This window comes from Toxorhynchites rutilus, chromosome 3 (assembly GCF_029784135.1).
Source record: "Toxorhynchites rutilus septentrionalis strain SRP chromosome 3, ASM2978413v1, whole genome shotgun sequence".
NCBI classification, from domain to species: domain Eukaryota; kingdom Metazoa; phylum Arthropoda; class Insecta; order Diptera; family Culicidae; genus Toxorhynchites; species Toxorhynchites rutilus.
In genome coordinates, this window is record NC_073746.1 from 63259301 (window position 1) to 63283345 (window position 24045).

Sequence of the window (24045 nt, forward strand, 5' to 3'; positions counted from 1 at the left end):
GCACGTTTTTGCAGTTGAGTTATTAACTAAAGAAAAAGTTGATGAAGAGAAATCGATCAAGTCACTTTACACTCCTTTCATTCTAAGCCCCTCAAACATATGTCTATGATTCATGTGCAAACATGGACTCGTGATATGCAGTTGAATAATATTGTGTTGATGTGTATATCGGTCGCCTACATGCAACATTACGTCAGTATAAATGCATACTTTTCGTGGTTTCAAGTGGTATTCGTTTTGAAGCCGAACAACTATAAAATATGAAGCCTTATCTAAACGAAAATTCGACGTTCTGACCACCCTTGATCCCCCCAGTTTTGCCATCTAAAACGAGCAGAACCGATCGTCAGTATAGATCTTATGATGGGATATCGTGCAGTAGTTTAACGACTGTTTTCCGTGTTTACAATGTTTCAGTGGATTGTTTCTTTGAGAACAATGTCTTTTGGAAACGTTGCTGAAGGTTACTGATCCCTCTAGACAGCGAGCAATGAACATTATACGCTAATGCTGGGTCTGAGAGTTAATTTTCAAATTTTATTGCTCCGCTGCTTTGTGAATGGTTTGCGCCGCTCAGTGCAAGCATTAAGTTTACTTACTTTACATCTGCACTGAAATAGGAACAAGAAGCAAGTACGTTCACCCTAGGAGAGTTGTCAACAAGGTTAGCAACAAAAAGTACTATTTACATCACTTCATTAAAGGCCAGTTCTTGCATTGTGTCCAGGAATTATTTAGAGAAGAACATTTTTGCAGGATTCAGCGCCGATACGTAAGGCATTGATTGTTCAGAGGTGGTGTAAGGGAAATTTGTCACGATTCATCATCACCCATGAATGACCCGCATCGTCTTCCGATTTGATTACAGCATAAAGAATTCATTGAACTACAGCATTTGGTGATATATGCTAGGAAAGTTGGATACAGTGAAGCATATGATTTTGGATTCTTTGGGCAGAATCGTTTGGTGAAGATCTGGGACGAAAAGACGAACGAAGTCGTACAGGTGGCTTCCGGAAAGCGTAATCCAATACAAAGACGAAATATTAGAGCAAACCATTTCCAGATTATGGTATCGTAATGTATAGCATATCAAACGAATCTTAGAGTATTTCCGATTCGATTGGTATGCAAATCGTCTGAATCCGTTCGCAGCAAAAATAGTTACTAATGTTAACTTTATTTCATAAAAACGTGACCTGTTTTCCGATTTGCCGACACCCTTAATGAAAAACGTAGGCCTACGTCAAAAAAAAAACAGAGAAGAAATGTTTGATTGTTTTGCTTTTCGGGGACTTTCACCGTGACATTCTGTAATATCTGGAAAAACTCATGGATATCAGATTTAGGAAGATCATTTCAAACAAAGAAAAGCAGAAATGATTCATCGGGATGAATGGGATGATTGTCTGCATAAAACCACATATGACAAATACTTTCATACTTTCTTCAGCAAGGTCGTAGTCCAAGGGTGTAAACATATCCGAATGCTTTCCGACCGACATTGATTGAGATTGTATAAGTATACGAATTAATTCTAGCTGTTTTCTAATGGATATCATAAGATAAAGTTGATTCAACGTGACATACAAAACTAATGCAATTGGAACAAATTGTTGAAGAAAAACTGTCAGAATGGGTGAAAAATTCCTACAAATTTATTTTCCAGCATTACAACGCCCGACCTCATGCTGCTTCTGTTACTTAAAATTACTTGTAAGGACAGGATTGGGGAGTACCTGTGTAAGGCCGTAGAAAATATTTCAAATTTCGTAGATGTTCCAGACGGATTTATATTTCCGTATATCTGGCATCACCAATGATCTATAATATTCTCTTCACTCTGAAGGCTGGTTCTTAAAGTCATACACGTTGACTTCAACCAATCCATACATAATGCAGAGCATATTCAATTCTAAAAATCATTTATCGAATGTATTTTTTTTACTTCCTCGGAATTCATCAAATGCACACGACAGCCCTATCCTCCCCCGATCACACATGTTCGGGTGCAGCCAGCAAAACATCCGCAACTTAGCAACTACTGTTTCCTACTCTCTGAAACACCGGCCGCCAGCATCACCGCCCTTCTCCGGATTCCCTCTTCGTCGCACAAACTGTCGGTCGTACTTTTTATGACTTTTTATTAAAAACTATTAGCATAGTTTGAACGATTGTCGTCATTTGGCGCAAACGAAGCTCTGTATGTGACAACGTGCGGCCGGCCATCACGGGTGCGGGGGTTTGGGAGGACGTTTAATTAGTATTCAATGTACAGTTTTTGCGAGGCGGAGAGCTGCCGTATTTGTTCTTCCAATGGCTTCACTAATCAATTAATCACGGCCGATAGCGTGTACTTGGAGCGTGTTTTGTAGCGCGATATTGATTCGCATGTGATGTGTGATGAGACAGTTTCTGATGTAACCATATTGTTTCCAGGTGCTCCGGGAGACAGATGACGGCTGTAAGTGGCGCTGGGCGGTCTGTTTCTTGCGAAGCAGCATGCCATAGCGTGGAAGAGTGGAGGAGGAACACAAGCGAAGGAGGTCAACTGTTTTTAATTGAGACACAAATTCATTTATCGATAACATCAGACAGCGGGTCTGTTTTTAGTCTGTATTCATGCCAAGTCGTTATTAAATTCAAGGTTGCTTTATTTTGGGCCCCGTCAGGTCCAATATGTTTGTGTCTGTGTGCATTTTGCCAATGTGTGGCGGCGGGTGGATTCTTCTGCGGTTCTGCCGAAGTGGCTTCTGTCGCCGAAAATTTATGACTAGCAAAGAATTGGAAGGATTGGGCTGCCAAGGGGGGGAATTCATGAAACAATGGAAAGTTAATAACTAGGCTTCTCGGCCCTGGTGCCAGCGAAGGCTGGCTTGCTCTCCCGGGTGGTAGTCCCAAGTGATTATGTAATAATAATCGATGACAAGATGTACAATCAGCGGGTGGCGTCTTCCGAGCGGATCTTTGCCGGGAGGCACTTGTGTGACGCACAAACACAGCGGCAGCGCACACATTTGTTCGCTCGCCGCGGGGGTGTCCTCGTATCCAACAATTTCAATTAATCTCGAGTACACGCATAACTTTGTCGGCCTGGTGCCTGGTTGGGGGTGTTGGGTCGGGACTGTTATGAGTTTTTGGGGCTTGATGAAGTATCCGCACTTGGGCGTGTATGTCTGTTACCAAACAACTATGGTGGCGGAAAAGACAGATACAGTATTAATTTTTGTGAGAAAAGCAAATTGTTTTGGCAGAATCATCAAAGGTTATAAATATAGGGCGCTCTGCGTACTTTGGAGTGCTATTTGAATTGTGTAAACGCAGTCAAAGTGCAATATGGAATTAGTTGCCAAGAGTTGTTATTATACAAGAAGCATTTCGAAAAAAAAACGGTTATCTACGAATTATTGGAAATTAATCTTGTTTTTTTCCAACAGACCTCCGCCAGATGATAGTTTATGGCGAGTATTTTCTAAACAACTTTATGAAGCTTGCTCCTCAGGTTTGTTGTAAACTAATGATTTTAGATAATCTTAAAAATGGGCACTAGTCTAACGCACGTTGTGTCTGGAAGCTCGATTATTTTCCCTCCATCGCCAATAATTTTCTGATGTTTTCATACATATGAATAACCCATCCACAAAACCATTACCGACTAACTAAATTACTTTTATTACGATAACCTAAAGCGCAAAACCGGATACACATCACAACAAAGTAAATTTCTTTATATCTGATCCAGAGTCGAACCCGCTCAGGAGGCTGAAATAAGGCTATAATAAAGAATAATAAAATAAAATAAATTTGTATCTGATCGCATCATAAGAGTAATGTCAGTTTCAAAAGAGTATCATCAGTATCAGAAGACTATCAAAAATGTGTAAAATTATCACGGAGGTTATATATAAAACAATTGATCCGTTTGAAGTAGAGATGGGCCAAACAGTTCACTTTGATGAACGGTTCACTCACTAACCGTTCATCTATGTGAATCAATTCTTTTGAACTGTTCTTTCGCTCTTTCGTTCAGCGGTATTAAGAACAACATAGAATGTTAGCTGGAACCCAACATCATAGACAGTTATAAATTGATATCGTTGGATTGGATAGTGTACGTATGGGATTTATATTTTTGAAATGTAGTAGGGAAAGATAAGCTGCTTCATTAAAAGTCGCAAACTGTATGTGAAAATATGTTTATCGGTCGACAATAATTTGGTGCGCACAAAATATGTGCAATTTTTCATATTCTGTTTTTGGACAACACACAGGTTCCATGTAAGATCATATTTCATAATGTTCATTCAGGGAAAAAAATCAGCAGCGATTTTCACTAACAATCAATCATACAAACAATCACGATAACACGTACACGCAATAGGCCAAATAATGAATTGAAAGCAACGAAAAAACTTTTTTCTCAACATGCCCTCTCTATAAAATTTTATGTTTACCTAATCCATGAATCGCCCCAGCTTCCTCCAGATTTTTTCTGATAATCAGAAGTATATGATTGTTACGCGGAATTGAAAGAATACATGAAATTGAAAATATATAGTTTTGCTTTTAAAACTACGAAAATCTAATTTAATTTTTAATCCAAAATTGAGTATACATTAACAAAATAAACCCTGCGTTAATTGTATTTTGCTCATGAATGACAAATCGTTTTATTTTCCTCACAAGCGTTCTCGTTATATTTATCCATTCCGTCCAGCGCAAATCAGTTCAGCTGCATTAGTTCGTTCGCAAACACTTCGTTCTCAAACAGTTCGTTCCCAAACAGTTCACTCTCAATCAGTTCTTTCCCATACAGTTCACTCGCAAATAGTTCACTCTCCAACAGTTCACTCTCAAACAGTTCACTCGCAACCCGTTCTCTCGCAATCAGTTCGTGGGGAGAACTACCGTTCTTTGAAAAAGAACGACCGCTCGTTCACTCTTTTCGGCGAACTAGTTCTTTCGTACCGTTTGTGAACGGTTTGCCCATCTCTAGTTTGAAGCGAGCATTGAAAGGGAACAACCAGATGCGAACCCGTAATATTCCATGATGACAACGCACGGCCTCATATCGCTACGGCCGTTAGGAATTATTTGAAAAATGTTGAGCATTTGTCAGTTTCTCGTTTATCATATCAATTATTTTAAAACCTCAACCCCGCTATCTTTTGTTCAAGGAAAAATCAGGAAACTTAGTACTTAGTATGAACGTATAATAAGTTCCTAAAAACAAACGTTTCAAGCTATCACATCCGAAGATAGAAAGCTACATGTTCCACTGATGTTTCATCAGAATTTCATGAAGAACATATGATAAAGGGTTGAAGTGTTACTTCATAAGTGACAACGTGTTTGTCGAATGGATGCAGGAATGGACATCTAATACTAAATTCTATTTCAAAATTTTAACTTAAATTTTTCTACATATTTCGGGTGGCCGGTGTAAATAGCAACAAACATATCGATCGAAAATGCGATCGATGCGGTAATTGTGGTTCACATCACATCTGTGAATAGATTAGCCAAGATATTTGTTGGAATCGAAAGAAGGGCAATTGATTATCTCCAAAACATAAATTTGGAGAGGCTAAAGAACAAAAACTCAGCAGAACTCGACATTCGAAGAACATCATCAAGCATGAAAAATGAGAAAAGAACCAACACTCCGTGACGTTGTAAAGAAATACATATATAATTTAGGTTGTGACGCATTTTTGACGTAGGATTTTGTTTTTTAGCAAGGATGTCACATCAGAAAGCTTGTCACGTTTTCATGAAGTAGTTCTAACATCAATTACTGTTTTATTGAGAACGGATCTTGATGATTTGCATACCAATTGAATGGGAAATTGTCTAAGATTGATAGAAACATTACGGTTCCCTACTCCGTAAATGGTTTGAATTGACGAAAATTGGAAGCATTCGCATTTTCCCATACATATGATCTGTGCGAATCTGTGCTTGCCTACTCGTACCGTCAATAATGAGCAACTAATGTGGCGACGAAGCAATATTTTTATATACCATTGCTAAATTTTCATATACTCTTCTAGCTTGAAATGTAAATACATTGTTCATTCGCCGAGGATAGAAGAAATATAGCATTTTAAGCTACGCCCATTTGCAACTTATTGAGTATGAAAGAAGTCATTCGCGAGGATCACGCAAACACACTTCCTAAGGTTGCCCCAGTAGAAAAAAGTAACCAATTGATATCACCAAAACTCGAGTTTGCTCGATTTGGAAACATTTTACGCGATGAAGTAAAATCTGTTCGAAATAATCAATTTTGTGAAATATTAGGTTCATAGTAGTTTAATGAATAACAAACCAGATTTTTTTTAGTTCGTTTATTTGAAAGGTTCAATCGCAATGGATGCAATCCGAGTGTGGCAGCTGTCAGAATACGGGGTTATATTTCTTGAACCAGGGAATGCGTATCGTTTTAGAAAATCGTAAAACATGATGCTTTCACACGTTCTGCGAGTCCAAAATGTTTTTGTTGTTTTATTTTGGTGTTTAGAAGTGTTCGATGCGGCGAATTCATATAGTTCGATTGTGAGTATCAAGTGTCTAAACATAGTTTGACTCTTGTTACGTGAATTAAGGCGTTCTAGTACAGAAGCTAAACATTGCGCAACAAACTCGATCTAAAACCATGTAAACGAGCGCTAGAATGGATGTGATTTTGTTCTAAAACGAATATTCGCGTTGATAGCATAGAGCTTTGTTTTTCATAAGTGTAGAACGAAAATGGTAATGGATTGTTAGATGAGATAAACACTTTTAAAATATAAAATAATGAGTTCAAATTAATTTTTCCATATCAAATATGTATTCTATGCAATAGATAACACGGGTGTTTGTTTACATTCTTGAATATGTCATAGGTCTTATTTATATGTTTATATATATATATATATATATATATATATATATATATATATATATATATATATATATATATATATATATATATATATATATATATATATATATATATATATATATATATATATATAAAACATATAAATAAGACCTATGACATAGTGAACGCGATGCGAAGCGTTACGCGGGAAAGTAATCCTTTATCTGCTATCTATATAAATAAAAATGGATCGCCAAATCGAGAACGGATCGTCCGATTTGAGCTGTCTTTATTTCATTGTATTTGTCTCTGCTTATAGGTCAATTTTACGGCGAGAAAAATCGTTTATCTGCAGGATAACCCATACTGCACGTAAAATGTCGATTGTACTGTCGATTCCTCATTTTCCTACTGATAGGCGCACATGGCATAATAACTGTATATACTGAGACACTTTTTTTTATCTGTATTATAGTGACTTTCAACTCATTTTGGCTGGTTCGTCACTTTTACTTCCATTTTTTGGAAGAATGACGGGAGTGAGAATTGAACTCGTGACCTTTAGCGTGAGAGGCATGGATGTTACCACTACGCCGGATCGCCTCCACTATACTGAGACACTGAGACAATAAAATGACGAAATCGATTTTTGTGGTAATTATTCGATTAATTGATTAATCGAACGATTATCGGACATCACTACTCATTGCTTGAGTTAGAATTGACGATGGTCGAACTTTTTTTTCCAGACAACCAGCTAGAGCCTTAATGAGATGATACATTGGATCATTCTCTATTGTTGTAACCGACACAAAAATATCTATAAATTTGAAAAAAAAAACCTATAATTTTTAAAACTATTCCACAGAGCCATAAAAACATCGTTGAAATAAAATAAATGTTGTCCTCGAATCTTAGTTTACAGGGTATAGCACAAAAAAATCCTGATAGAAAAGCAATGGAAAGCAATAGCTCAATTGAAGATTTTTATAGTTCTTAGGTAACTCATATTGAAATGAATTTTCGAACTGGGCTAAGGAAGCGACGAATTTTATTATGTTTTTTTCATTGGCGTATCACTCGGTTTTGACACTTCATTGTTTACATTTGCCACATACCTAAATTGTAAAGCTCTAAAGCCAATTTCTTGTGTTTTCGAAGCTGTGGAGAAAAGAGCGGAAACAAACTTTCAATGCAGGTCTAAAGAGTGTGACTTTAAGCGTAACGAATCTCAACAAAAAATAGTTGAGAAGTATGGAGTAAGCCGTGAAGCAGTTCAGATAATAAAGCATCAAGAGTTCGGAAATATGTTTTCTTAACCGGAAAGAGGATCAAAACGCAAGAGTGATACACGAACGGACAACCTGATCATCCGTGAGATCAAAAAAGATCCACGCACAACCATTTGTGCAATACAAGAAATGCTGAATCTGCCGATTTCCCATAGCAGAACATGATGTGCAGAGCTATTTTGCTAAGAAGCAACTGATCAGCAAGGTCAACAGGAAAAAAGCGGCTTCTCTTCGCAAGGATTCATATCAACAAGCTGTTGGAGTACTGAAAGTGGGGTCAACTGGTCGGATGAGTCAAAGTTTCAGTTGTTCAATAAGGAACGGCGACTAAGAGTTTGGCGAGCGGTGAGGGACTCCAGGATAGAAATCTCTTACCAACCATGAAACACGGCGATTTGGATTTGCCATGGTTTAGGTCTGTTTCTTATGGTATGACGTGGGAAATTTTAATTTTTGAATAGTTTGAATAGTTGGAAAGAAATATAACTTCGTTCAAAACTTTGATTTATATTGTTGGGGTAGATTTTCCTCTGTATATATTCTATGTCTTGCTATCATACTGACAAAAATGAACCACCTGTCAATCTATGTTATTGAGAATCTCATGCTATTTTGAACAAAATTGAGGAATTTCATGTAGTTTCTCCTCAATTTCTACAAGTTATGTGAATTTCTAAAAGAACCTCGCATTTACAATTTTTTTTTCCAAGATCATTCTGTTAAAAAAATCTACAATATACATCCTCAACGTGACTTCACGGACCTTAAACGTGGTGTTATTAATTAGTGTAATTTCCACTGGCAACATATCCATCGAAGCATTTGTACGCGCATTTCAATCGTTGCTGTTTGTTCCCGTAGCCGCCATCGGGGCGAAGAATTATATCTCGGCTGTGAGGTTATGTATGCGCTCACAATTAGCCTCTTTGCTCGGTAAATTTGACGAAAACAACTGACTATAGTCTAACACATCCTAGACATCACAGCGAGCCCGAGACCGAGAGACCGATAATTGCCGTAACAACTCATTAGCACAATTGCTCGAACCGTTCAAGCTGAGAAACTTTTAACCAAACACAAAACACTCGAAAGATACAAAATGGATCTGTCAAAGTGGTACAACGCGAGGCAGGTTTTTTTTCTCTGATCTTACTTGGGGGTCAGTTGCGCGCACCCGAATTCCCTCATGTCATTGCGATTGCCGCGACGACAAGTGCTCTTTGTTCGTAAGGAAAATAATTAATATGTCGTAAAACGTAATTAATAAACTTTTATTACTTCCTTTTTATCAGTCATTCAACGCCGCGCATCTGTCACTGTGTGTGGTGGTGGTGCGACGCGCTTTTGCGCGCTTCTCGGGGTAGCTAATTTGATCACGGGACCAATATTAACAGTCGCCCCTGGCGCGCGAGGATCAGCGAGAGGCGTACTGAAGAGGATGTGGGGAGGGCACATACATTACCAGCGCACCACAAGGCGCAATAACAATAATAATACAGTGACGGACGCCATATTCGGCGCTTCATTTGATTATTGTTTTCATGTGCTCTCCACTGTATTTGCAGCGGAATAATTGCAGTAGCGCGAAAAAGAGGACGGACGGCACTCGCGATCGATTCTTATCGCTAATTAGTCTGAGATTGCACTAAACAATCATGGCAGCGTAAAAGCGTCGACGGTCACAGCTGTTGTTGGCGAAATACCGCCAGCGCAGAAAACCTCAGGTCCCACATAAAATCGTACATTTTTATTATCTTAGGTTATGTGCGTTGTTTATGGTTTCGCTCTCGCGCGCCACCACCGCTCAATGAAGCGATCAGCTGTCAAATTGAATTTCAATTACACCGTACAGAGTAGGCGCTGCTACCGCCTCCACCGCGACGCAGTCATCGTTGTTGTTGTTTTTGATTGTCTGTCTTAATATCTTTATCATCGCATATCGGCCGTTTTGTTTGGCGTCGTTGCCTGTCGCGTGAAAAAATTGGCCGAGAATTTTGCTCATAAAAGTAAATATTTAACTTTTTATCGGAGGTTTTCCTCTCTCTTCTCCTTTCTTGTTATGCTGTTGCGTTTTCTTACCGATCAATTCTGTGCGAGGGTGTGTGTGTGCGTATATACATAAAACATTATCACATTTTACAGCCGATGGTTCTCAATGGGTGACAGCGCACTATGGACTTTCAGGCGGACAAAAATCGTTAAAGAGACTGTCACCTATCTGGTTTTTATATTTCCTATAGAAAACAGACATTTTAACTAAGAAAAGTTCAAAATTTCAGGACTTTAGTAGGAACTATACCTGAGATATCGAGAAATGATGATGAAAAATTGCAAAAAAAAAGGATTTTGACGTAGGATTACGTCTTTCGGGAACATATTGGGGTACAAATTGAAAAACTAAAATCGATCGCATCCTGAATAATGTCCAATTTCAAACGCTTATTGCTCATTCATTTCATGATGGATTGATGATATTTTTGCATCAAACGATTTCGGCACTCTATAACAATTTTTCACATTGAATATAATAGTATATATCATGTAACTAACTATCGAATAATTGAAAAATCTCAACCCCTATCCAAACAGAGATACTCAGTCCTGATTGGTCGAAATTGACGTCATTTCTTTTTCGCACCCGATCGGATTCTTTCGTTCACCGGCAAGCTAAATAACTGCATGGCGAACGAGTAGAAGGCGCCTACTTCACACATAACAAATGATATAAAAGGAAGGAGCATTCGTGGATCTCATTCATTCATACAACGGACGTGGAACGGACAACAACGAGTGAAGAGCAGCAGCAGTGGTATTTCTCTTCTCATCAACCAATACAATTGGATGTGGTAATGGAGGCAAAGGAGACAAAGGACTCGGTAAAGGAAGAGCGTATCGCAAGGTTCTACATGACAACATCCAGTGTATCAAACCCGCTATCCGTTGTTGAGCTCGCCGTAATGGTGACAATGAAACCCTCGCAAACTGACGCACAAAAGCCGAAGATACCAAAGCCTTGGAAAGAAGCATCGACTGAAACATCACATTACTAAGCAGCAGATTCCACAAACCCATTAAACCCTTCCAGTCCTTTTCAGGACTATCGATATTGCTTTGAAACGAAAGAGTTTAATTTATTGTTTTCCACTTAACATAAAATTATATGGAACTATGATCAAAAATAATGTCTAGTTTTGATTTTGAAGATGTCTAAAATTTTCGTTCAATTGATTGTGGAATGTTCGTTGGGGCATTTTACAATATTACAATATTTTACAAATGCGGGTGTACGTACTGTAAGTACATTTGGTAGACACATACAAGATTTACAACCGTGTAGAATTGATTTGTTTACAAAATCCATTATTTAAACAGAAATTCCGGGTTCCGTTTGGCCAATTCGTAAAAGCAATCTTTGCTCTCATATAATTGCTTTGCTGTGGAATCGATTCTTTCGTTCCCCGACGAGTAAAATATTTGCATCGAGAGCGAGTGGGAGGAGCCTATTTCTCACATACCAAATGATATAAAAGGACGTAGCATTCGTGGATTTCTCATTCTCGTTCAACGCTCAGATCGACAAACATCTGGGTTTCCAGTGTGCATTGCTGGTATTCTCCTCATCAATTAACACGACTGAATGCGGCAAAGGAACCAAAGAAGAGGAGCGAAACGGATCGGAAACAATGTTTGTTTCTAGTGTGCATTGGATGCGGTAAATCCGCATCCGTCGTTTAGCTCGCCGTGGTGGTGTCAACGAAACCCTCTCAAACCGACGCACAGAAGCCGAAGATCTCAAAGCCAAGAAAAGCAGCAGCGACTCCGAAAAAAACTACCGCTGCCAAAAAGTAAACAACTGCTACATCCGACTAAAACATCACATTAACACGCAGCTGATTCCGTACAGCCCATCAAACCATTCCAGTCCTTTTCAGGACTATCGACATTGCTTTAAAACGAAAGAGTTTAATTTATTGTTTTCCACTTATCATAAAAATGATATAAAACTATGATCAAAAAATATTGTTTACTTTTACATTTTCTTTGACCATGTGCAACGAACAGGGAACGTTTCACGTCAAAATAATCAGCATGCGGCAGATAGCCTAACGTAATCCTACGTCAACTATGCGGTCGTGTCTCAGACACAACCCTCCTGTGACTTTTTTTCGAAAAACAACGAACTGAAACAGATTATAAGAACAGAATAACTTATAAGTACATTATATTCTTATAAACGATATTGATCAGGCTCTCCGAAAAAATATGATTAGGTAACTTTACAGGTGAAAAAAAGCCTAATAAAAAGAAGACAATAAGAAGAAAAATCATGGTCGGCATATAAAAATAAACTAAGTAAAAACTCTCAGGAGCTCCCGGGTCGGATTCTGGTATTTTTTTTTTTAGGTATAAACTAACAAGTTCTGAAGAGCAGTGCAGCGGCGACCTGCGTCTGTATGGTTGGAAGTGTTTTGAAAATTTTTGATTCCAATAGGAAATGCATAAAATCCAAAAACCTTCAAGAATAATACAAGACAATAAAGTTGTTTTTTAGCCTTTTTTGAGTTTTTTTCTTTTTCATATGGTAGAAACTTATCACCTATGACAATTTGTGTATATTTCACGACCAACTTAATTAAAAAGCTTATCTTTCTTAATTTAAATGAACCCATAATTTTATAAAAATAATAACTGAATTTAATGACTGTGATTGACAATCAACTTCCCCTTTCTTCATAGGCGGCACCCCTACATCCACACTACGTCCCACACTTTAATGACCTTCCCCTATGTGTAAAAGAAACCAAGTTTGACATGAGTTGGTACAGGTGTTCAATACATACTTGAATTAGATTCGAAGTGTGAAGGTTAATCAATCCACCGACTCATCTGCTTGATATTCAACTTCAACGTCAACGAGTCAGCTAGTTCAACTGATGTTGAACTAGCTGACTCGGCAAACTTTGTCCCGCTCAAAATTGATTTTTTTTAATTTAAATTTTGAAAAAAATCTTACTAAGCGAACATTCGTGAGATCAATCGCAGAACTCTTAGTTGATTGATCTTTGTATTGACCATCCACAATTTCCTTTTACTATAAATTTGCTGGAACTTCTTCCAGAACTCGTAATTAGAATATAAATGTATTTCCAGCCACAATTTCCCCTCAAGGTTGATTGATTCACTTGCAAATAAAATGTTTTTTCCGTTACATGAATTAGATGTTTGATACAGGAAAGTGAATTTCTATTCATAATTTTCATGTTCAAAGCGTGTTATTTCACCTGAGAATCCATTGGCATTTTTGATTCACACTAACGGAGCACGGAGCATAATTCAGGAAACGTGAAATCCAATTGGACTAATAACGATCATTGAAGAATATTTGGGGCTTATTTTTTTTTTAATTCACTCAAAGTTTTTGAAAATTTTCAATTTTTCCTCACTATAACGATCAGAGACGAATACATCAAAATAAAGACGGCTCAAATAATTCCTTCCTCGGGTTTAACGCTTAGCAACACATTTGACCTTCCATTTTTTATATAGATAGAATATATTGAAGTGCGTTATTTCTCCTGAAAATCCACTTCCATTTTCGAACAGAGATCAGTTTCGTTAGCGCAAATATCGAATAGATTGGTAACGCTTGTCATGATGTAATTGTAAAACATAAGATAATTCAATTTTCCGAATTCTCCAAGTTTCCTTCAAAGTTATCCGATAATTTTCTGATTTTTCTCTCCATAACATTGATCTACAGGCGAGGCGAGACGAGTACAACAAAATAAAGACGACTCAAATTGGTCGATTCCTACCTTGGGTTTCAGGTGCTTCATTTTTATTTGTATAGACTATATTACCTATATTCCGGTATATTCCAGTAGAAGCTTCCAACCAACAACGACTCACGTGTTAAAACATACACTTATACTTATAATGATGTGTCGTGATGTAGTAGTTATTACCAAGATACAAATCAAAGTAGTAGGAAGCTTGCCGTAAAAAGAAACACATATCATCAACATCTTTGGCTTCAAATTCAGTTATAAAACAGGGACGGCTTCCAAAACCTAAGCAATAGAAGAACACGTCGCATCATCGCCAATGAAGTCGTCGATCCAAAAGTGGACAATATCGAGAAGGCATTACTGGTAGCCAGACCACAAAAAAAAGAAGTAAACCTGGTGGGAAGCATTGACCACATCTTAAAAACCAAGAAAGTTCTGGCAAGATGTTAGCCCAATTAACTGATCAATGTGGAAGGATGTCAGCAGAAATGATCTTTAGTGTTCTTATAGAAACAGGATTGAGTAAATTTCAATACGAAGTAATTCTTAGGGGGTCACCATCGAGGTTTCCTCATTACGACATTATAGGAGCAGTGAAGAAGACATGTAGCCCTTTTAGAGAGTTCATCAAAGAAGCAGAGTTTAAAGCAAAAGGTAAAATTTTTTTGACAGGTGACCAATCTCTGCTATTTTGAGCAAAATTGAAGCACTTTAAAAAAACTTTTTTATATCTTGGCTGGTGATTGTCGTGAACACAACACAAAACCTTTTTCGTGACCAGACAATTTTCAGAGACGCAGTTTACTCCATATTTCGGCTTGGACTTTACCAGCGTATTAAAAATAATGTTTATTTCCATACCCTCATCACCCATTCTGCATGCAGTGACTTCCAAAGTAATCGTGAGGCGAATTAATCCAGACTCAGGAAGTCTCCCTCATTTTGAGGCAACGCAATATTGCTTTATTTTGGGGCATTTCAAATAAAATTTATTGTATACTCATTTTCAGAAAAAAAAGGTCTACATGGGTTTAAACTTACTTAAATCAGAAAAATCAATTTAATTTTTTTTTGCACATGATCAATTCATAATCATCATTTTCATAATGATTGACATTTAAATCATAGCTCGATACGATATTTGACAAAGTTTTTGTAATCTCAATAAACTTTATAGCAAAAAAAAATCTTGATTAATCACACAATTTATCTATGTTTTATTTCAATTAAAATATCCATTATTGATGTGAAGATCGTGTGATATAACTGAAGGTGTTTGAAGACACGGAATTGCAAACTTTATTGGACGAAGAAGATGGCCAAACTTAACCACAACTTATAGAACAATTGAATGTTTACCCATCAACCGTTTTTCGAACTTTAAAACCAATAGAAAAATATTCTGAATGTTGGAAAATAAACTCCACATGATTTGACCGACAGACAACAACAAACCCGGAAAACCCGCGAGAATTTACTTCCCAAATACAAAAGAACGTTATTTCTGCATAGGGTCGTGACCTAGGATGAAAAGTGGTTATATTTCAAGAATCTCAAGGGCGAAAGATCATATGCTGAGCCCGGCCAATCTGCTACATCAATCGCAAGGCCAGATCCAGATGCGAAGTGTAATTTGATACGACCTTTTGAGAACCATCAAAACTGTTGAAAACGAACGATACCGAAACCAAGTGGTAGACCGGAATTTCAAAAAAGGCAATACAAAATGATGTTTCTTGATGACAATGTCGTATCACATCGAGCAAGAACGACCAGGGAAATAATTGGGCTACACAACTGGTACTTTATCAGGGGCATTTCAAGTTTCACGAAAATGTGCGAAAATTACCGATATTACCAATACCTCTTGCAGCAAACATCAGATCGTATGTGAACAGTGAGAGGTATGGGTCACCGTTACATGATGATTGTTGCGTGGATGTAGCAGCTAGAATAACACACAAAGATAGTCAATTGAGGGCCCTGAGTTTTGAGATCATGATTGTTCGCTTAGTAGCGGACACGCAACTAATTAGGCTACGAAGACCCCGAAAATGGCTGGATTAAAGAATATGAAAGCTTTTCGTATAGTTTGCCAGATACACGGCCCAGACAGAGAAAGATATATTCTCGTTCATGTTCTTCTTTATCGTCTTAGAAAACACCTTCCTACTTCATTTTATGATGAGGTGTAATATTATTACGCTCCTTTATAATAGCGCTGGCAGCTGTATGGATAGCGTGGTCGTGTGAAGTTACATTTGCATTCCAGCCGGCCTTGGTTCGATCCCCATTGACGTCGTATGGACATTTTTTTTGCACAATTCCAAATGAAAAGAGAAAAGAAAACAGAAAGAGATGTCTACTCGCATACATACAAACCATTTTTAAGCTCTTAAAATAGCTCATTATTTGCGCATTTGACTCTCATGCACAGGAAATGGCATCTTTTCTGCCAAAGATGACATGTTTTCTGCCAACGCTAGTTTGGGTGTAGGTAGCGTACAAAAATCTTTTAGGGCGAGAAAGGGAATCCTATTTGACGAATTAATCCTACTAGGCATATGATGTAATCTCAGTCATTACAGTATCCTCGAATGATTATAGTTTCTGAAAAAAAATGTTAATGAATCCTGATGGAATGAATGACCCACCACTGCCAATGGAAAACACTCTGTCGTATACTATTTGTCAGTGACTTCCAGAAAAGTTTTAGTGAAGTTAAACGATACGAAAGAAATATGAGTATTTGACCTGATAGTACTCTCGAACAGTTTAACACTGATAAATACGAATAATCAGAGTGGAACGTTTAAAAACATCGAAAACACAGAAAACAAATAGATGTGTAAGGTTTTTTTTAAATTTTACTCTGTCCACGTGGACATTATTTAGAGCCTCTCCCATCTCACCGTGGACAAGCGTGGACATTCTCGTACCCTCTATTCCCCCTAAAGTTGTCCACGTGTTATGTGGACATCCCCCAAGCAACAAAAATACCAGGAGTGTTGAAAAAATGGTGAAAATATTTTTGTCCGCTTGTCTGTATGGAAATCGTCCATAGTGCAGCGTCGTCGTTGTTTTGGGCCCAACGCACGCGTTTGGGCGCTGCGTCTCGTGCGAAGGGAGTACAAAGGTTTGTTGTGATGGTTTCGTTCTCAGCCCCGTTGCTGCAATTTTTTCCTACCACGAGGGACCACCGACGCTCTCCCGCTCCTCTGGAGCGCGTGCGATTCACCGACCGGCTCGCCGGCTGGCAGTGAAATTATGATTAATTTTATTTCCATTCTCAATATTGGGCGCCGCTGTGAGGGTAAGGGAAGGGTTGGTGTTGGCAGGGAAAAGGGTTCAACCTCCCACGTTTTTCGAAGGTTGTTATTGCTATTTTTCGCAGTGCACTGTTGGGCATCGCGTCGCGTGTTTAATTTTGAATTTTTAACATCCGTAAGATAGTTGGGGAGGGGGAGCCCGGGTACCACTACTACGCTTATGTCCACAAACGTATTATATTATTTAATTTCCAGGCACGCTCTCCGCGTTCCGGGCATACAGAGCCGCGGGATGGAGGGGACGCTTCACGCGTCGGTTGCCGAGCAATTTTCGCTCAATGAATGAACAAATAGACGATTTAAATAAAGCATGTTTGCGTTAACATCGGTATATATTGGGAGAATAAACAGCAAACAAAAATGTTTTGCTCCCATGCAGCCGCGCGAGCGAGCGGCTCAACGCGATTTATAGACCTGTGCCGTGGCATCGGGTCACAGAGAAAAAAAAATGATAATAAACACACAAAAAAGGCTAAACATCGAAAAGTCACACAAATAATGCCCGATTTTAGGAGTGAGTACACAAATAGTGTCAATTGTAAGGAAGATGTCGCACCAATCGCTCACTCAGCTGTCAAATTAGGAATGTAAACAATGGAAAAAACTGTATGAAAAAAAATGAATTTACTACTCACCGATAACTCAACGGAAACACAACAGGAACAGCTTCGCTGATTCCTGCTGCTGCTGCTGTTGTTGGTTTTCTCTGGGATCAGGAATAGAACGTGTACCGCAATAAATCACGGAAATTTAATCCTGCTTTTTTCTTATTTTATCTAACACACTCACGGTTGTTCTTCGCTTTTCTCACTTGTCACTTTTGTGTTTTCAGATTGTTTTGCTTAAACGCATAGCGCAACACAGGTTGACGAAGATGATTGATCTGTGGGAATTTTCAAACAATTAATTCGATATATACAAACACTCATTTGTACCGGTGGAGTAACTTCTCGCGAAAATGAGCAATGTAATAAAAGGTGGGCCGCAAAACTATCGCATAGTTGTTTTTGTATTATTGATTTTTCCATCCAGCTATTCTCTCTAATCGATTACCCTCGGAGGGAGGGTGGTCGGATGCTGGCGAGGGGGGAGGTACTTTACAAGTACTTGAACACTCTCGCTCGCTCTAGCCGCTTCGGTGGTATGTCCGCTCGGTGTTGTTGTCGTCGTCAGTCCCCGTCATGGCACAGATGTTACCGCTGCTGCCGCCGCCGCCGTGTCATCGCATCGAGGTTTCACCACGTGCAAGCTGGATGCCATTACCACATTAATCGTCAGCTAGAATGAGATGTCCGCACCGTGTAACTGTACGAATTACAATGGCAAGTACTTGCCCCGCATCTGGCCGATTGTGTTTCCGGGAGTGGTGGGGGGTATCCCTGACTATAGTGGTAGTAGTGCCCATCGTAACTGATTCTCCGAATGAGGAGAGGGTGGAAAGGGTGGTCCCGAGCAAGTGGTAATTTTATTTATTGCCAGGAAATAGTGTGGTTAGAAGGCTTCTCGCTCGCGAATTGCTATGTAAGTGTGCTTTTATTGCGATGCAATTGTGTGAGTGCGCGCCTCGGGAGATGACGGATTCTTCTCGGGACACGGGACGAAGTAAAACTACAAATCAACCATTCCGGTAAACCTTCTCGCGAGGCGAGGAGAGCGACGGACTCGCGAACAACAATAACAACAAAAATGAAGAGGATGAGTGTAATGAATGCTGCCTTGCAGTGAGTATATCTTGCAGGCGCGAGCTCGCTCTCTCTGCATCTCTCGCTCCTGCTTACACGTTCTCTCCTCTCCGCGATTCGTGATGCCACGTGCTTCCCTGTATAGGTGCATCCTAATTGCGAGAGGTTCTAATTATTTACTCGTATATCACTGTGTGTGCGCGCTTGCGGTAAGTGGGTGCAGAGAACTGTTTTGGTGGCCCACGCAAAGGTACATCTTCCGCAGTGAGCTTTCGGCGAAAAGGGTAATTGAATTAACTAGTTCCAGACAGAACATTTTCTTGAATCATCCGTCAAAGCTGTCAGCAAGGGGTGACTCATCTCCGCGCGTGCAGTGTGTGGGGCTTTTAATCGAATTAAAATCACTGCACCGCTGCTCTAGATTTCCTTTTTGTTATATAATCTTCAACAGCACCTAAGCTGTTCCTGGCCCCAATTGTCGTCACTAATGGACACACGCAAACACTCACCCAGTACAGAGAGCAGTTGCACAATAATGTTCGCTTTCTTCGATTAATTCAATTAAACTCAATTACCATACTTTTTTTGCCGGATTGGCGCAAGGATGTCGCGTTTTCTACCGGCGGCCAGTATGTACTGCTAACGCAAGTACAAGGCGCGCGACGCGCGGCAAAACGACTCCATTAGTAATTAATTGAATCAATTGAAGTCCGGTCGCGTCCTGATGTATCGTTATGCTGTCAAATGGTGACGTGCAGAAAACGACGACCGAATGTATGCAGTTGTTCCCACGATGAATTATGAAAAATCTATAATCGATCCGGAGGCGAATGCCCAGTCAGTAATAATAACCTAGTGAAGCATCGGCAACCGGCCCATCGTAGGGGTTCTTTTTTCTTCGGACGTAATTGTAGGTTGTAATGTGCACTGAACTAACTATCAACACTACTAGCTCTTAGATCTTTTTGATCGTGGAAGGTAATTCGATGTGCATTTTTCTTTGTCTCTTGTTTTTGAATTCTTTAATCTACTAGATTAAATGTAGAGAGTTGTAATTTTGTTCAAAAATAATGCTTACAATGAAAGCTAATCTGAAGAGCATAATAAAACTCGTGAAATCACAATAAAAATTGTCAAACGTTCCTGTAGGTTCTTGTAGTTCCGTTTAGGTTCGAGGACATACTGGTCAGTAGTAGAAATGGGCATCATAGTGTCAACAAATTGGGATTGAATCAAAGATTCAAGTTTTATCAAAATACAAGGACATAAAACATGTTTTATCGAGACAAAACACCCAAAGCACAAGGCATATACAGTTCGCATATGGTTAATTTACAATTGGACATAAGTTCTCGATACTCCACTGCAATTTCCCGACATCAATTCCATTGATGTCGTTCCAAAAACTATGGGAGAAAAGTTGAAACCATCAGATTTCTAACAGAAACGATCTTAAAAGCCGCTTGAAGGATGAATAAATGAATATTCCTCCCGGATACATCAAAAAGTTCTTGGATAGCTTTCCGGAACAAATCAAGGCAGTTCCTGAAATTGAACCTTCGGAATCGAATTGATATTTCAAATAGCGTACAAATTTGAGTGGAAGTTAATTTTCATGCATCCGCTAATCTATAATCTATGATCAGGTAGCATACCTTTTCACTCTCATGTGACACTATGGGTTTCTCTTAATAAAACGTTTCGAAATTTTGTTTTCGACTTTCAAAATAAGTGAAAAGCGATCTGCATGGTGGCGTACGAATTCAAGTTTGTATCACTGTATGCACCTTATTGCTCTGAATGATTGACGAAGCTGTTTTTATTAATAGACGTTTTAAACAGAGTTTGTGTCCTTATAGGAAAATCGTAATCTTTTTTTTGCGCAGACTTGATATGACGAATGAAGCGTGAATGAATTTGTGAGACTAGGCTCCCTCTAACTTGTATCTATTATCAAGTTTACAGAAATTATTGACATAAATACGTTTTAGGATTAAACCCGCGGTCATAGCAGCAGTAAACGAATACTTTGAAAATATTCCGAAATCGTTTTTCAAAAATGGAATCTAAATTTTTAAGAAGCGGTGAATGGAGAGGTAGACTGCATTGGGATAATAAAGCATTGGAAACACTTATTTTCTCGCGACTACGCCGAGAAGCTGAGAATATTATCAGGGAAAGTGTTAATAAATCAATCTCAGTTCAACTCAATTATTGCAATGGTTTTGTAAAAGCAGGTTTTACTTGCAGTGTTCTTCTATCTAACCTGTCATGAAATTAGAACCTTGATACTTCCGATTGTTTTGTAGGAACGATGGAAAGTGGACTGACTGACGGCGAGCCGCTGAAAACAACTAATTGTTTAGAACAAGATGCTGAACTATAGGTATTTCGTTCTTGACACTTTCAGGACTTGGCGTGAGACGAGTAGCGAGACGTAACTTTCAGAATTATTTACTTTTTGTTTGGGTGTGTGGTTATGATTTCAATGTCAACTCGCTAAGGAAAATAATTGAAGGAAAAAATAAGCAAATATATATTCGTGGAATATAGTGCACAACCTCCTTTTGCTCTAGCCAATTACCGTTACAAGATCTTTCCGGATCTCCTTCCAGGTATATGCACAGCATTCTCCTCCTTGAGCGAAATCAGTGGAGCCACAATCAGCGTTATTGTTTGTCACCATCGCCGTAAGCTGATAGAACTCTTTTCCCCGCCGATGGGAGCTAAACAGAAGTACATTTTACAATAAACAATAAACAATAAAGCTATTTTGCCAACGAATGCATTTGTCACCAAAAGATACGACTTGTTTTGTAAACAAATTTGATTTTCACGAGCAATGGCCGAACAGCAATTTAGACATTGCGGTCCACCTATAATACAACGCCTTGGTTTAGAATAAAAAACTCCATGGTGTTTTGAGTATGGTGTAATGAATTTTGTTTTCCTTCTTCCTTGCAAGTTACTTATTTTTCTGTCTTGTATTTTAGTTTGTTCATCAATGTTCCGTTTGTAGTCTCGCCAGGAAAAAAAACTCACAGAAGACTTAGGCTAAGGTTACTTTGGATAGAAGTACGCACGAAAATTTGATTGTACGAATAGAAACAAACAATTTTGTTCGATAGAAACAGACGAATTCGAACGAAGCAAGGGGGAAGCAATGTAACCACACCAATACAACTCAATGTGGTTGTTTACTTTCACTATTGCATACAATTCGTACGATCACTTCTCTGCATCCAGTGTCACCGCCGCCTTACAGAGGATACTCAAAATAAGACAGGCATATTATTGGTTATGCAACTTCAACGAGTTTTATCCTATTTGAATTCTTCTCGCGCCTTCCGACTGGGAATTAAAATCCCTCATAAGCTAGGCAAATCAGATATTGTCTGCAGAGACCTGGAGAATATCTGTTAACCGAGGATCTTGGTAGTCCACAAAGTTGAGTTAAATTCTCTTATGCAATTACTTCTGAATTATTTTTGTTCGTTCGAGTGAATAATCGTTTTTGTAGTCGCACTAGCCAATGAAGAAATCGAAGGCATCTCCTGATGGTCATACAGGGAACCAAGTACCAAAAATGTTTCGAGAATTCGATCAAACTCTCTGACGCAAATGCGTTTTCATTCCTGATTAGGACTATGTTAATATTGATGGAAAATATTGTGTTTTTGCTGCAGAGGTGCATTATCTTTCCTCACAAATTAAGGACATTCAAGAGCCGCGTATGTTTATGTATGTTGATTCAATTCAATCAATCAAGTTTTGGGACAGGTAGTGAAAATTAACTTTTAAACGAGTTATTTTGAGATTTGTTGTTTATTTCTGTTCAAAGAAGCCTTCTCCAATTGCAACACGTTTTTCTCAATTGATTTAATAGTAATTTTATTGCCGGCGCTAGCTTGTACATTCATTTGATTTTGTCACAATTTTGGGTGAATACGACGAATATTGATGCACTTGACTTATGATTCAGCGCATTATCGTGTTCCGGTTATCATTCCGGTCAAATCGGATGGATGCTGACCATCAAATACTTCAAAACTATGAGATAACATTCTTCTGTAACCATTTGGCCAGACGGAGCAAACTACTCATAGATAATAATAGGAGTACCGGTAAGTTAATTCGTTTTTTTTCTAAAATTAATGCTTTACTCTGCAAAAATCGTTACAAATTTAATATTCAAAGTTGTGACTAGACTTTTTCCCATCTTTCTGGCAATTCACGGATCCCTCTGCGGTTTGTCGGCTGACCACGAATCGATTCAATTTTTGACTTCATCAAAATTGGAGAAGTGCTGGTCAACCAGGCCATGTTGAATCGACCGAAAAAGGTAGTAATCGGACGAAGCGATGTCTTGAGAATACGGCGAGTTGGATTGGACCTCCAATTTCAGCGTTTCCAAGTATGTTTTGATCGGTTCCGCGACATGCGGCCGAGCATTGTCGTGTTGCAAAATAACTTTATCGTGTCTTCGCTCGTATTGTGGCCGTTTTTTCTTCAGTGCACGGCTCAAACGCATCAATTGTCATCGGTGAGACACGGGGGACAATGGTTTCATTCGATTTAAGCAGCTCATAGTACACCACACCCAGCTGGTCGCACAAAATAGACAGCATTACCTTCTGGCCGTGAATATTCCGCGCGGCCGTCGGTGTTGATGCATGGCCGGGGTATCCATACGTTGCCCGACGTTTAGGATTGTTGAAGGGACCCACTTTCCATCGCCAGTAACGATTCAATGCAAAACCCCTTTCTTTTATGCCGTTGGAGCAGTTGTTCGCACGTGAAAAAACGGCGTTCGACGTCTCGTGGCTTCAATTCATACGGCACCCAATGTCCTATCTTTCGGATCATTCATCACTTTTTTGGCGGTCCGGAACGTTCTTCGTCTTCCAAGTCATAATTACCACTTTTGAACCGTGCAAACCACGTCTGACACGTTCGCTAAGTTGGAGCATGTTCACCATAAACTTTCACCAAAATGCGATGACTTTCCGCAGCTTTTTCATATTGAAGTAATGAAGTAACACTCTCCTCAAAAACACTCTCGTTGGTACGAAATTCGACATATTC

General features: G+C 38.9%; 1 protein-coding gene across 12 annotated transcripts in view; it reads right to left on the bottom strand.

Moving 5' to 3' along the window:
• The window catches only part of LOC129774636 (protein abrupt), a 158684-nt gene that overhangs the window by 126593 nt on the left and 8046 nt on the right, over positions 1–24045 (bottom strand). For 11 of the 12 annotated variants that reach the window (XM_055778427.1, XM_055778423.1, XM_055778433.1 and 8 more), the window contains exon 2: positions 17914–18161. The exons of the other annotated variant lie outside the window; for it this stretch is intronic. The gene's annotated coding sequence lies outside the window, so the exon portion shown is untranslated. The remainder of the gene's footprint in view (positions 1–17913; positions 18162–24045) is intronic. 12 annotated transcript variants of the gene reach the window in all.